The sequence below is a fragment of the Odocoileus virginianus genome, chromosome 30, assembly GCF_023699985.2.
Source record: "Odocoileus virginianus isolate 20LAN1187 ecotype Illinois chromosome 30, Ovbor_1.2, whole genome shotgun sequence".
In the NCBI taxonomy this organism is placed as follows: Eukaryota; Metazoa; Chordata; class Mammalia; order Artiodactyla; family Cervidae; genus Odocoileus; species Odocoileus virginianus.
The window spans coordinates 17,589,978-17,604,066 of record NC_069703.1 but is presented as its reverse complement, the minus strand read 5'-3'; the positions used below and the strand labels follow the sequence as shown (position 1 = coordinate 17,604,066).

Here is a 14,089-nt window from a genome sequence, read left to right as displayed (position 1 = left end):
CCTCCCCTCTTCTTCATGTAACTTTGTGAGCCTCTCTGGGTGTCCCTCACTGTGGAGACTCTTTTCACCATTAACCTAGAAGTTGTATTATCAGGACTATATAGCTGAAGAAGTCTTGAGGCTTATTAGACTGAAATCCAGAGGCAGGAGACTTAAGCCCAAAACATGAGAACAGAAAACTCCTGACTACACAGAACATTAAGTAATAAGAGATCATCCAAAAGCCTCCATACCTACACTGAAACCAACCAGCACCCAAGAGCCAATAAGTTCCAGAGCAAGACATACCACGCAAACTCTCCAGCAATGCAGGAACATAGCCCTGAGCATCAACATACAGGTTGCCCAAAGTCACACCAAATACATAGAGCCATCTCAAAACTCACTACTGGACACCCCATTGCACTCCAGAGAGAAGAAATCCAGTTCCACTCACCAGAACACTGATGCAAGCTTCCCTAACCAGGAAACCTTGACAAATCAATCATCCAACCCCACCCACTGGGTGAAACCTCCACAATAAAAAGGAACCACAGACCACCAGAAAACAGAAAGGCCACTCCAAACACAGTAATCTAAAGATGAAAAGGCAGAGAAATACCCAGCAGGTAAAGGAACATGAAAAATGCCCACCAAGCCAAACAAAAGAGGAGGAGATAGGGAATCTACCTGAAAAAGAATTTAGAATAATGATAATAAAAATGATTCAAAATCTTGAAAACAAAATGGGGTTACAGATAAATAGCCTGGGGACAAGGATTGAGAAGATGCAAGAAATGTTCAACAAGGACCTAGAAGAAATAAAAAAGAGTCAATTAAAAATGAATAATGCAATAAATGAGATAAAAAACACTGGAGGGAACCAACAGTAGAATAATGGTGGCAGGAGACAGGATAAGTGAGGTAGAAGATAAAATGGTGGAAATAAATGAAGCAGAGAGGAAAAAAGAATCCAAAGAAATGAGGACAACCTCAGGGACCACTGGGACAATGTGAAATGTCCCAACATTCGAATCATAGGAGTCCCAGAAGAAGAAGACAAAAACAAAGGCCATGAGAAAACACTCGAGGAGATAATAGCTGAAAACTTCCCTAAAATGGGGAAGGAAATAGTTACACAAGTCCAAGAAACCCAGAGAGTCCCAAAGAGGATAAACCCAAGGCGAAACACCCCAAGACACATATTAATCAAATTAACAAAGATCAAACACAAAGAAGGGATATTAAAAGCAGCAAGGGAGAAACAACAAATAACACACAACGGGATTCCCATAAGGATAACAGCTGATCTACCAATAGAAACTCTTCAGGCCAGAAGGGAATGGCAGGACATACTTAAAGTAATGAAAGAGAATAACCTACAATCCAGATTACTGTACCCAGCAAGGATCTCATTCAGATATGAAGGAGAATTCAAAAGCTTCACAGACAAGCAAAAGCTGAGAGAATTCAGCACCACCAAACCAGCTCTTCAACAAATTCTAAAGGATCTTCTCTAGACAGGAAACACAGAAAGGTTGTATAAACGCAAACCCAAAACAAAATAAATGGCAACGGGACCATACCTATCAATAATTACCTTAAATGTAAATGGGTTGAATGCCCCAACCAAAAGACAAAGACTGACTGAATGGATACAAAAGTAAGATCCTTATATATGCTGTCTACAAGAGACTCACCTCAAAACAAGGGACACATACAGACTGAAAGTGAAGGGCTGAAAAAAATATTTCACGCAAACGGAGACCAAAAGAAAGCAAGAGTCGCAATACTCATATCAGATAAAATAGACTTTAAAATAAAGGCTGTGAAAAGAGACAAAGAAGGACACTACATAATGATCAAAGGATTATTCCAAGAAGAAGATATAACAATTATAAATATATATGCACCCCACATAGGAGCACCACAATACGTAAGGCAAATGCTAACAAGTATGAAAGGGGAAATTAACAATAACACAATAATAGTGGGAGACTTTAATACCCCACTCACACCTATGGATAGATCAACTAAACAGAAAATTAACAAGGAAACACAAACTTTAAATGACACAATGGACCAGCTAGACCTAATTGATATCTATAGGTCATTTCACCCCAAAACAAGCAATTTCACCTTTTTCTCAAGTGTACACAGAACCTTCTCCAGAATAGATCCCACCCTGGGCCACAAATCTAGCCTTGGTAAATTCAAAAAAATTGAAATCATTCTAGTCATCTTTTCTGAGCACAATGCAGTAAGATTAGATCTCAATTATAGGAAAAAAAACTATTAAAAAATTCAAAATTATGGAGGCTAAATAACACACTTCTGAATAACCAACAAATCATAGAAGAAATCAAAAAAGAAATCAAAATATGCATAAAAATGAATGAAAATGAAAACACAAAAACCCAATACCTATGGGACACTGTAAAAGCAATGCTAAGGGGAAGATTCATAGCATTAGAGGCTTACCTCAAGAAACAAGAAAAAAGTCAAATAAATAACCTAACTCTACATCTAAAGCAACTAGAGAAGGAAGAAATGAAGAACTCCAGGGTTAGTAGAAGGAAAGAGATCTTAAAAATTAGGGCAGAAATAAATGCAAAAGAAACTAAAGAGACCATAGCAAAAATCAACAAAGCTAAAAGCTGGTTTTTTGAAAAGATAAACAAAATTTACAGACTGTTAGCAAGACTCATTAAGAAACAAAGGGAGAAGAATAAAATCAACAAAATTAGAAATGAAAATGGAGAGATCAAAACAGACAACACTGAAATACAAAGGATCATAAGAGACTACTACCAGCAGCTCTATGCCAATAAAATGGACAACTTGGAAGAAATGGACAAATTCTTAGAAAATTATAACTTTCCAACACTGAACCAGAAAGAAATAGAAGATCTTAAGCACGGCAATTGAAACTGTAATCAGAAATCTTCCAGCAAACAAAAGGCCAGGACCAGATGGCTTCACAGCTGAATTCTACCAAAAATTTAGAGAAGAGCTATCACCTAGCTTACTCAAACTCTTCCAGAAAATTGTAGAAGGTAAACTTCCAAACTCATTCTATGAGGCCACCATCACCCTAATTCCAAAACCAGACAAAGATGCCACAAAAAAAGAAAACTAGAGGCCAACATCACTGATGAACATTGATGCAAAAATCCTTAACAAAATTCTAGCAAACAGAATCCAACAACATATTAAAAAGATCATACATCATGACCAAGTGTGCTTTATCCCAGGAATGCAAGAATTCTTTAATATCCACAAATCAATCAATGTAATACACCACATTAACAAATTGAAAGATAAAAACTGTATGATTATCTCAATAGATGCAGAAAAGTTTTTGACAAAATTCAACATCTATTTATGATAAAAACTCTCCAGAAAGCAGGAATAGAAGGAACATACCTTAACATAATAAAAGCTATATATGACAAACCCACAGCAAACATTATCCTCAATGGTGAAAAATTGAAAGCATTTCCCCTAAAATCAGGAACAAGACAAGGGTGCCCACTCTCACCACTACTATTCAACATAGTTTTGGAAGTCTTGGCCACAGCAATCAGAGCAGAAAAAGAAATAAAAGGAATCCAGATAGGAAAAGAAGAAGTGAAACTCTCACTGTTCTCAAACAACATGATCCTCTACATAGAAAACCCTAAAGACTCTACCATAAAATTACTAGAGCTAATCAAGGAATATAGTAAAGTTGCAGGATATAAAATTAACACACGGAAGTCCCTTGCATTCCTATACACTAACAATGAGAGAACAGAAAGAGAAATTAAGGAAACAATACCATTCACCACTGCAACAAAAAGAATAAAATAGTTAGGAGTATATCTACCTAAAGAAACAAAAGACCTATACATAGAAAACTATAAAACACTGATGAAAGAAGTGAAAGAGGACACAAATAGATAGAGAAATATACCTTGTTCATGGTTTAGAAGAATCAATAATGTGAAAATGAGTATACCATCCAAAGCAATCTATAAATTCAAAGCAATCCCTATCAAGCTACCAACGGTATTCTTCACAGAACTAGAACAAATAATTTCACAATTTGTATGGAAATACAAAAAACCTCGAATAGCCAAAGTGATCTTGAGAAAGAAGAATGGAACTGGAGGAATAAACCTGCCTGACTTCAGACTATACTGCAAAGCCACAGTCATCAAGACAGTATGGTACTGGCACAAAGACAGAAATATAGATCAATGGAACAAAATAGAAAGCCCAGAGATAAATCCACAAACCTATGGACACCTTATCTTTGACAAAGGAGGCAAGAATATACAATGGAAAAAAGACAACCTCTTTAACAAGTGGTGCTGGGAAAACTGGTCAACCACTTGTAAAAGAATGAAACTAGAACACTTTCTAACACCATACACAAAAATAAACTCAAAATGGATTAAAGATCTAAATGTAAGACCAGAAACTGTAAAACTCCTAGAGGAGAACATACGCAAAACACTCTCTGACATAAATCACAGCAAGATCCTCTATGACCCACCTCCCAGAATATTGGAAATGAAAGCAAAAATAAACAAATGGGACCTACGTAAACTTAAAAGCTTTTGCACAACAAAGGAAACTATAAGCCAGGTGAAAAGACAGCCTTCAGAATGGGAGAAAATAATAGCAAATGAAGAAACAGACCAAGGATTAATCTCAAAAATATACAAGCAACTCCTGAAGCTCAATTCCAGAAAAATAAATGACCCAATCAAAAAAATGGGCCAAAGATCTAAACAGACATTTCTACAAAGAAGACATACAGATGGCTAACAAACACATGAAAAGATGCTCAACATCACTCATTATCAGAGAAATGCAAATCAAACTGCATAGAGGTACCATTACTCGCCAGTCAGAAGGGCTGCTATCCAAAAGTCTACAAGCAATAAATGCTGGAGAGGGTGTGGAGAAAGGGAACCCTCTTACACTGTTGGTGGGAATGCAAACTAGTACAGCCACTATGGGGAACAGTGTGGAGTTTCCTTAAAAAACTGGAAATAGAACTGCCATATGACCCAGCAATCCAACTCCTAGGTATACATACTGAGGAAACCAGATCTGAAAGACACATGTGTACCCCAATGTTCATTGCAGCACTGTTTATAATAGCCAGGACATGGAAGCAACCTAGATGCCCATCAACAGACGAATGGATGAGGAAGCTGTGGTACATATACACTATGGAATGTTACTCAGCCATTAAAAAGAATTCACTTGAATCAGTTCTAATGAGATGGATGAAACTGGAGCCCATTATACAGAGTGAAGTAAGCCAGAAAGATAACCACCAATACAGTATACTAATACATATATATGGAATTTAAAAAGATGGTAATGATAATTTTTGACTTATCAGCTATATGCCTGTGATGTATGAAAAGTGATAAATGATAATCAGCTATATTTCCATTCGTGTGAAAACATGGTAACTGAAAAAGCAAGTATCTAAATTATGCATAATAGGATCTCATATTTGAAAAGCCCAAACAAGCAAATGCATAATTGTATGTTACTTTTGTATTTTTTGTCAACTGTTTTTTTTTATTAACTGTGTATTGTCAACAAAATAAAATCTATTCTCTCAAATGACAATATTTGAGACTATTATCAAACTATTGATAGAATAGTAGGATTACACATGACTTTTAGTTTATTCATTATTATTTTCTATATTTCCTATAATTCCTGAATAGTCTGTATTGAGAATATTGTATATTATTTTCTATTATAAAAACTAGACCTATTTAATTACAAACAGATACTGTCATGATTTACCAAAATTAATTTATGTATATGTCAGCAAGTATATACTTTTTAGTAAAGCCAGCTATACCCATTCAATATTTGTATATGACCATGTCACACTGAGAATTCTACAGTTCAAAAAGGAGAAAAAAATATCTATTTCACTGTGTAGTATACATTGCACAACTGTAATTTCTTAGATATATATTGTCTTCTAATATGAGCTACTATGAAAGCAAATTATGGGAATATGTTGAGGTAAAAGTTACTAAGCAGCTGTCAGAAGTTCCTGACATTTACAACAGCTTTGACTTCAAGTCAGAAATGCCGAGGACATGATATTCATGGGCTCTATATAACTTACAGTTCTAAGAACTTGAGTAGAGAAAAAAGAATTATCATCTAAGGACTATATAAATATATGGGGATATTTTTCCCTCCCCTTAATAATCATATTAACATCCTTCTCCTGGCAATTATGGCCTCTTGTCATCTTGGTAAATCATTGTGTGACACAGGTATGTTCCTTTCCCTAAAACAACAAGCACCCTGAACAGTTGAAATATTACCTCTAACTCATATTTGTGCTCCTCAAAAAGAGAGCTTTCCAATTGGTTTGTCATAAATGGGTTATGATCATACCTAAAATATTAATTCATTTTCTAAAATTTATTTATTTTAAACGGAGGCTAGTTACTTTACAATATTGTAGTGGGTTTTGCCATACATTGACATGAATCAGCTTTGGCAGTACATGTGTTCCCCATCCTGAGCCTCCCTCCTTACTCCCTCCCCATCCCATCCCTCAAGGTCATCCCAGTGCACCAGCCCTGAGCACCCTGTCTCAATATTGATTTTTTTAGCCCCTCAGAGAGGTATAGGGATGCCAAGAACCTAAAGTCTTGTTTCTTTCATCACTAAAAATCTTTGTTTACCTCAGTGGGCCATACAAATATTTTATCATAGTGCTGTGGTGTGGGAAAAAAGTCAAGTGATATTGTCTAAAACATCAGGTGTTGTGCTAAGCATTCATAACACCAAGATCAGGCCACAAGCACTGGAATGGTGCTCACAGTTAAAGCTCTGGTTTTCCAATAACTAATTTGATCTATGACCTACTTTTTGCTCCTAAAAACAAGTTTATAACTACTGGGACTATACCTCTGAGCCTCACAAAGATCTGGCCCCTAATGTATTCTGCAAGTCTGTGTAAACAGTTCTCAAGGAATTCATGTGTGCGTGACAGAATTAGGATATATTTGAAGTCTCCCCCTCTGTCACAGGCTATGACTGTGGAAATACAGTCTATTCAGACTTCTCAGAAGACTTAAAATCTCTCGTTTTCTCCCTGACCCCCATCAAGGAAGGGCTTCTGGTACTGATGCTTTCTGGGCAACTTCAAGCTAACAAACTCAGTGTGCATGATGTCCTGCCCAGGTAGATGACCATTCAAGATGCGGGCCCCTACTCTCTCCATTCATCTCCTCTTTACACCGTTTCATGTTTAACCAACCCTTCTCACTGGTAAACAAACTCCACAAGAGATTATAGCATTCACAAATGTTAGTCGCTCAGTTGTGTCTGACTCTCTGTGACCCCATGGGCTGTAGCCTACCCCACTCCTTAGCCCATGGGACTCTCCAGGCAAGAAAACTGGAGTGGGTTACCATTCCCTTATCCAGGGGATCTTTCCAAACCCAGGGATCAAACCTGGGTCTCTTGCATTGCAGGCAGATTCTTAACTATCTGAGCCACCAGGGAAGCCCATAGTATTCACAAAGAATACAGAAATAAATCAGTGGGACACATAATGAGCCCAGAAATACACCCATGTGAATATAGTCAACTGATCTTTGACAAAGCAACAAAGGCAATACCGTGAAGCAAATATAGTCTTTTCAATAAATGGTGGTAAAACAACTGAACATCCACCAAAATCAATCTATACACAGATATTGCACCCCTCAGAAAACTTAATTCAAAATGCATCACATACCTAACATAAAATGTAAAACTATAAAAGTCTTAAAAAATAACATAGAAGAAAATATAGATGACCAGGGGTATGATACCTTTTTATGTATAATAGCAAAGACATGACTCATAAAAGAAAAGAAACTGATGTTAGATACCATTAAATTTAAAAGCTTCAGTTCTGCCAAAGACAATGTGGAGAGAATGCAATGACAAGCCACAGACTAGCAAAAAGTAACTGAAAAACACACATTTGAATAAAGACTATTATCCAATATATACAAAGAACTCTTAAAACTTGACAGTGATAAATCCAACAATCCAATTTTAAAAATGACCAAAGACCTTAACAAACCCCATACAAAATGAGATATATAGAGTAGAAATCAAAATAGGAAAAAAGCTCCACATCATTTGTCATCAGGCAAATGCAAATTAAAGCAACAATGAGGTACTATTACACACTGATTAAAAACACCAAACTTAGAGTGCTAAAACAACAAAAGCTGGGAGTTCGTGAAGCAACAGGAACTCTGACTAATATGCCAGTGGAATGCAATATAGTACAGTCACTTTGGAAAATATTTTGGCACATTCTTACAAAACTTAACATAGTCTAATCAAGCAATCCAGCCATCATGTTCCTTGAACATTTGGGTAACCATTTACCCAAAGGAGCTGAAAACTTATGTCTACACAAAAACCTGTACAGGGATGCCTGCAGTAGCTTTGTTCATAACTGCCAAAACTTGGAAGCAATCAAGATGTCCTCCAGTAAGTGAATGGATAAATAGACTGTTGTACATCCAGATAATGGAATATTACTCAGCAGTAAAAATAAATAAGCTATCAATTAAAGAAAAGACATGCAGAAAACAAATGCATATTAATAAGTTAAAGAAGCCACTCGTCTGAAAAAGCTATAGACTATATGAATGCAACTGACATTCTGGAAAAGGCAAAATTATAGAGAGAGTAAAATGATTATTGGTTGCCTGAAGTTGGGGGCAGGTTTAGGGAAAGATGAATAGATGATACACAGAGAATTTTTAAGGTGGTTAAAATATTCTGTGTGATACAATAATGATGGATATATGTCATTATACATTTGTTTAACCTCTGAAATGTATAAAACCAAGATGAACCAAAGATAAACTATGGACTTTGATAATTATAATGAGTCAATGTAGGTTCATCAGTTGTAACAAATGCAGCACTCTGGCGGGAAATGATAACGGAGGAGGCTATGCATGTGTGGAGAAAGCGAAAGCTTGGGAAGTCTGTGTATCTTCCTCTCAATATTTCTGTGTACCAAAAACTACCCCAACCAGTCCATCCTAAAGGAGATCAGTCCTGGGTGTTCATTGGAAGGACTGATGCTGAAGCTGAAACTCTAATAATTTGGCCACCTCATTGGAAGAGCTGACTCATTGGAAAAGACCCTGATGCTGGGAGGGATTGGGGGCAGGAGGAGAAGAGGACGACAGAGGATGAGATGTCTGGATGGCATCACCGACTCGATGGACATGAGTTTGAGTAAATTCCGGGAGTTGGTGATGGACAGGGAGGCAGGGCGTGCTGCGATTCATGGGGTCGCAAAGAGTTGGACACAACTGAGTGACTGAAATGAACTGAACTGAACTGAAAGTGAAAGTGAAGTTGCTCTGTCATGTCCGACTCTTTGTGACCCCATGGACTGTAGCCTACCAGGCTTCTCCATCCATGGGATTTTCCAGGAAAGTGTACTGGAATGGGTTGCCATTTCCTTCTCCAGGGGATCTTCCTGTCCCAGGGATTGAACCCATGTCCCGCATTGTAGGCAGACACTTTAACAGAAAACTACTCTAAAAGATAAAGTCTTAAAAATATTTAGCATTTAAAATCTATCTTAAGTGTCTTTATTAGATGCTTATGTTAATTTATAACAATTTTCTATGAGTAGATGTTACCTGAATATTAAATTTGTTGTTTTACTTATCCTGTGCATGGGTGATCAGTTGTCTGACTCTTGGCGACCCCGTGGACTGTAGCCAGCCAGCTTCCTCTGTCCATGGGATTTCCCAGGCAAGAGTACTGGAGTGGGTTGCCATTTCCTACTCCAGGGTATCTTCTCAACCCAGGGACAACACCTGAATCTCCTGTGTCTCCCGTACTGCATGAGGATTCTTTACTGCTTGAACCATCGGGGAAGCCCACTATTAAAAGATAATGTATTAAATTATTATGAGAAATTATTGATTAGATTAAGATATAACTTATTAATTTTCCTCAATATTTTTAACTATAGGGAAAATGAATGATTTAAAATAAAGGAGAGAAAGATACAAAACAAAAATGCTTTGTTTTACAAAGACATAGGCCCCTAAGGGATTGTCCTCAAAACCTATAAACTTATTTTAGTAAAACCAAAAGTTCTCACCAGATTCTTAGTCAACTGTGCTTTTATTTTACTGCATCACAAAATCATATAGAACTCTTCACCAAGAATGGAGGAGGGGCATCAGTTACTTATATAGAGATGCAGCACATTAGGTACAAAAAAATTAGAGCTTGAATCTCTAATTTATCATTTAGAAGAATCTAGGTCAAATAGTTTATCAGGAGTTATTATTTATTTGATATTAAACATAAATCAAACTGTATTGGCTTCCTATTTAAGGCACAGTGTTTAAATATTTTCATTGGAAATATATCACAAGACTGGAAATTTATCACTTTTGTAACAAAAAAATCACTTTTATGTCAAACTAATCATGTGATAGTTTTGATATGGAGAAAAATAATTGTCCCTTAACACTTAATTTTTATATTAATTTTTTCTGTTTTAAAAAGAGAATTTGAAAACCCCAAATTTCTTTATCTAAATTAAGAATATCATAAAATTAATATTTAAAATGTAATTTTAAAATGAATACTATTTTTATAAAGAACTAAGATGTATATATTTTCTGTAAAAAAAAATTCAAGAACTAATTTTAAAATCATGAGGCAATTTTCATATAATTAGAAAAACTGGACTAAAAATAAACTGCAAATTAGTTCCAGGGAATTAATTCTAAAAGAAAGCATATTTTTTCTCCTGGGATAATATTAGAACTTTAAAGTTAAAAGAGTATCTACATATAACAACAATAATAATATTTAAAACCTAAGAAAACAATTAATATTTCCCTTGCTCAAAGAAAATAATATAGAGAAATTCCAAAATTTAAATGATATAAAGCTGTCTGCAACATACTAAAACTTTAATGACTATCTAGCCAATTACAGGAAAAAAAAATGTTACACTACAATCCCAAAACAAAGCAATCAGAGTAACTGATTTGGAACATTAGTGTTCTCGTATTATGTGCTTGTACTTGTCAAGCGAACAGTATTTTTGTTTGAGTGTCCTAAAGGGGCTCCAGAGAGTTGAAGGGACTTAAGGAAGAAGCTGAAAGATAAAGCTTAAATAATATACATGCACATATAAAGGAGCATACATTTAAATATTTGAAGAGCTTTAGTAAAAAGAAGTAGTAGGCACATTCTATGGATCTTAGAGAGAAACCTACAGGGGCCTGGGTAACAGTTACTATAGAATAAAGATGATGTTGACATTCTACTCTGAAATGAAGAGGGTCACTTCATGAATAGTGAATACCCTGCCTTTGGAAATGACCATAATGAAAGAATGCTGCTTTAGGGCGAAGTAATAAAAATAGAGGTTGACTCTCTTTCTCACAAATGCTAACCCAATACTTTGTATATACTCATAGTTATCTCTTGTGTTAATGCTGCTGCTAAGTCACTTCAGTCGTGTCTGACTCTGTGCGACCCCATAGACGGCAGCCCACCAGGCTCCCCCATCCCTGGGATCTCAAGGCAAGAATACTGGAGTGGGTTGCCATTGCCTTCTCCCTTGTGTTAATGAAACCCTCTAAATTTACTGGCTTAAAACAACCATGTATTATTATTGCTAAAGGTTGACTGGGCTCAGGTGGATGCTTCTTACGTGGTGCATCTCTTGCAGTTATAATCAGACAGTGTTTAAGTCATTTGAGGTCTTGACAGGTTTAATATTCAAGACTGCTTCTTCAGTCACGTTTGGTGCTTCAGATGGGATGGCTGAACAGCTAGCCAAGCCTCTTTATCTTTTTTCTCTGTGTGGCTTCTCCACACAGTGAGGCTCCTCGTGGGATAGTATTAATGATTGTCAGATTGTTACATGGTAGCCAGTCACCCCCAGTAGAGTGTTCAGGAGACACTTCCAGAAATTGTCATCCTTTTTATGACCTAGTATTAGAAGTCATGTATTATCAATGTAGCTGCATTCCATTGGTCACATAGGGTTAACCCAGATCCATTGCAGGAGGGTCTAAACAACGGTGTGAATACTGGGAGACATGATTTCCTGGGGATTTATCCTTGGCAACTATCTACTACATATACTTCACATTTAATGTTTCCTAATTTCTAAATTAGGAAAGAGTGATGAAAATAAATTATAAATATTCCTACGGTTCTTTGAGGAGATATGAATGGAATAGGAAAGCACAATTAACTATTCCTTTACGCTTTAGGTACAGTTAAATATCAATATTGTAGCTATCTGGCAAATAATGATACTGTGATATAAACTGACCACCTACTTTCTTGCATTTTTCAAAATCCAGGGCTTTCGATCACAACTTTGCTTGCATTATAAAGTATCCCAGAAAACTGAAAATGTGCTTACAAGAGGTACTAAACACCATCAGATAGGAAAGTGGTAAAATTCTGGGCTTGGGATGTCATAGCCAAATATACTGATGATGTGTGTAGTCAGGTCCAAACTTCTAAGAGGTGATGTGTGCAGTACCACACATTCCTGCTGTGTTCATTTACCCTGCCATCTTTTCAGCTCACTATCAACTAAAGCAATTGCTTTTTAAAAAATTATTTTAACTGGAGGATAATTACTTTACAATATTGTGATGGTTTTGCCATACATTAATACGAATTGGCCATAGGTATACATGTGTCTCCCCTCATTCTGGATCCCCCTCCCATCCTCCTCCCTACCCTATCTCTCTAGGTTGTCTCAGAGCACTAGGTTTGAATGCCCTGCTTCACACATTGAATTCGCACTCACCATCTATTTTACATATGGTAATATATATATTTCAATGAGTTACATCTCTGTCTTTTTAAACCATTTACTTTATCATAAACCTTAACTATGAACTAAGTCCCCTGGTGGCTCAGATGGTAAAGAATCTGCCTACAATACAGGAGACCTGGATTCGATTTGGGAAGATCTCCTCAAGGAGGGCATGGTAAACCACTCCAGTATTCCTGCCTGGAGAATCCCCATGGACAGAGGAGCCTGGCAGGCTACAGGCCACGGGGTCTCAAAGAGTCGGACTGAGCAACTAAGCACAGCAAAACACATGAACTAAGTCACTTCTACAAGCTCAAAGTTTTAAAACTACTCTTTTAAATATACATTCAAAACAAATATTAATAATTACTTTGAATAGTATATGTAATTTTCTCTACAATTATAAGAATATATTATCTTACAATCAAATTATAATTTAATTATACTATTAAATTTAAATAGGCCTATTTAACTTAGGAAACATATATAAAATATACCTAGTAGAATGTTTGGCATAGAATGGGATGTTCAACTGTTTTAATTAGTATATAGATGTACACATATAAAAGTCTTCCTCAGTGGCACAGTGGTAAACAATCCACCTTCCATTGAAGGAGATGCAGGAAATAAGTGTTCAATCCCTGGGTCAGGAAGATCCCCTGGAGTAAGAAATGGCAACTGACTCCAGTATTCTTGCCTGTAAAAACCCCATGGAAAGAGGAGCCTGGCAGGCTATGGTTTGTGGGATTACAGAATTGGATATAACTGAGCGACTGGACATGCACACACACATACACGCAAGAACACATATATGTGCATACAAAACAATAGTTTTTCTAGGAGCAAAGATTATTATTGGATTCTCTTATCTACTGTTGAAGCAATATTTCAACAACCAGATATTCTAAAATTTTTTGAAATAATATCTATTCTTATGGATGCCACTATAAAGATATGAACACTTCACTATAGTTTATATGTATGAGCTTCTGTGGAATAGCATAGCATTTTTTCTAGAAGCCAGATCTTAAGAAAATGCATTAAGAATGGTAACAGTATTAACCTGTTCTTTTGTGCTTCAGTAAAACCATTTACAGTCTTGGATCAACATATTAATTAACAGCATTATTCAGGATAACTCAAGAGTATCTGATATCATAGATTGAAAAGATCCTCATATTACAGACAGATCATGTATGAATCCAGCTGTTGTTACTGTTTGGT

At 36.2% G+C, this 14,089-nt stretch overlaps 1 protein-coding gene across 2 annotated transcripts in view; it reads right to left on the bottom strand.

The window, feature by feature from the left end:
• The window catches only part of SPAG16 (sperm associated antigen 16), a 968,306-nt gene that overhangs the window by 862,024 nt on the left and 92,193 nt on the right, over positions 1-14,089 (bottom strand). The gene's annotated exons all lie outside the window — the stretch shown is intronic.